Below are 2554 nucleotides of genomic sequence, written 5' to 3'. Positions count from 1 at the left end.
TTCTGTTGTGCATTAGGCAGGCATTAGCTCAGATTAATGAATCATTTATTTGCATCACCAAATATAAACATACAGGTTAACCTGGTGCTTAGTTAGGACACAGAGTTTTAACCATTTGTTAGTTATAAAATGTGGCTATGTAGTAATACGCTCACTAAAGCAAACAAACAAACAACAACAACAACAAAAACACTATAACTCTTCTCCCTAAAAGACCCTGTGCTCTTCAAATGATATACTAAAGACTAGCTAGATGTTCACCCTATCATGTCCTCTTCTTCCTGAGCTTATGATTATATTATTAGCTTGGTGCAAAAGTGACTGTGGTTTTGCCAATTGCTTTACCAAACAACTGCAATTACTTTTGCACCAACCAAATACATTTCTCAGCGCCAGAGAAAGTAAGTACATCCACATGACATTCATCAGCCTCCATTACAGTTAGGTGTGGTCATATGACTGAGTCTGGCCACTAAAATGTGGGCAGAAGGGAACCATGCACCCTCCACCTACGGCCTGCCATAAGCCCTTCAGCACAGTCATCATATTCCCTCTCTTTCCTCATCTCTTAGCCACACACAGAGCAGCTGTTGGAGATTCTCAAGACCATCTGAGACATGATTGAACCACTAAAGGGAAAGAAACTAGATTCCTCTGACTCCAATTAACCTACATTGGCCCAGTAAGAAAGGGAGAAGTAAGCGTATTGTGCTCTCATTGAGATTTGGGGGTGTTTTCACAGCATTTAGTCAGCCCAGGACATTTTAAAGTGATTGCATTGGAAGGTTATGTGCCATGGCTCAAATGTTTCTAGCTGTTTGATTTTCTCATTCCCTTTGTATCCTATCTCACCTTATTTTCAACATTCATATTCCCAGTAGAGGTGGCTCTTCATTTTTCAGAGTGAATTTCATTACTGACAGCAACCAAATGACATACATTACCAAATTTTGTAAATAAAGATTAATCACACTGTGCAATAAGTTTACCAATCAAAAGTAGTATGTGACTGTAAAGCAGTGACTCTAGTGCAAATCTGGCCCACAGCCTGGTTTTTGTAGATAAAGTTGTATTGGAACACAGCCATGCTCATTGTTTACATGCTCTCTACAGTTGCTTTCACTCAGGACAACAGCGGAGTTGAGTAGGTGCAACTTAGCCTGCACATTTTTTAATAATTACTATCTGGGCACTTTACAGAAAAATTTGTCAACTCTGCCTCTAAATGAACAAAACTCATTTCCTTAATTAATTGTCCTACTGACTTTGAATGCAACTCCAAGATAGAAATCCCAAAAAGTTTTAGGCGTGCCAGCATTGTGGGACCAATTACAGAAATCCCTAAGAAAATGACTTTGAGGTCACACGTCCAGAGGCCGAGCCGTCGCGTACCTAGGATGCCGCGCGGAAGCCGAAGCCGCACGTCCCGCATGGCCCCTCCAGCCAGCTGGGCCCCTCCAGCCAGCTGGGCCCCTCAGATAAGAGCTGCACCCAGGCCAGCACCAGTCGCTCAGCCACCAGCAGCGGCACCCCCATCTGCAGTTGGCTCTTCTGCGCTGCGCCCCGGCAGCCAGGTCTGATGGCCCAGATGGCAACCACTGCAGCTGGCGTGGCTGTGGGCTCTGCTGTGGGGCACATACTGGGTCACGCCATTACTGGGGGCTTCAGTGGAGGAAGTAATGCTGAGCCTGCGAGGCCTGACATTACTTACCAGGAGCCTCGGGGAACCCAGCCGGCACAGCAGCAGCAGCCTTGCTTCTATGAGATCAGTTTCTGGAGTGTGCCCAGAACCAGGGTGACATCAAGCTCTGTGAGGGTTTCAGTGAGGTGCTGAAACAGTGCCGACTTGCAAACAGATTGGCCTAATCAAGAAGTTCAACCTGGAGAGATGGAAAGTCAGCTCTCAAAACTAAATTAATTTAGTATAAAAATAGAATTGATAGTGAGGGTATAAAGTGTAACCATCAGTTAAACCTCTCCTGTCATTCCTAGCTTCCCTGCTTCAGAATTGAAATGGAAGGGGGGGTGTTCCTACTCTGTAGAATCTGGGATTGGGCAAATGTTTGTGTGGCCTCCTTAAACTAGCTGTTATGATTTTATTTTTTGTGAGTTAATTAGAATAAAGTCATTTTCTTCCAAAAAAAAATGACTTTGAATAAACAATTCTCATTTGAAAGAATATGTTCCATGGCACTGGTTAGAAATCAATCATATCCTAACTTTTAAACAAATTTAAAAGACAAGTTATATACTAGAGGGAACTATTTGTTGATAAAGCAGTAGTATCCAGAATAAATACAGAATTCCCACAAATAATTACTACTAATAATAAAACACCCTAAGAATACGGACAAAGGATATACACAGCAACTCACCAAAGACAAAAATCTAAATGTCCAATAAACTAATGAAAATGGTCTCTACCTCACTAATAATCAAGGAAATGCAACTTAAAGCAACAATGAAATATCATTTCGCCTCTGAAAGACTGGAAAAACTTTTAAATGTGGAAACATCAAGTGGTGGCAAGAATGTGGGAAAGCAGGATATAATT

At 42.1% G+C, this 2554-nt stretch overlaps 1 pseudogene; it reads left to right on the top strand.

Moving 5' to 3' along the window:
• The first annotated feature begins 1397 nt into the window (after window positions 1-1397).
• Window positions 1398-1913, top strand: LOC101176744 (annotated as a pseudogene).
• Window positions 1914-2554: the final 641 nt, after the last annotated feature.

The sequence above is a fragment of the Nomascus leucogenys genome, chromosome 1a (genome assembly GCF_006542625.1).
Source record: "Nomascus leucogenys isolate Asia chromosome 1a, Asia_NLE_v1, whole genome shotgun sequence".
Taxonomy (NCBI): domain Eukaryota; kingdom Metazoa; phylum Chordata; class Mammalia; order Primates; family Hylobatidae; genus Nomascus; species Nomascus leucogenys.
The sequence above is the reverse complement of the archived record's forward strand: the minus strand, read 5'-3'. Positions and strand labels throughout refer to the sequence as shown.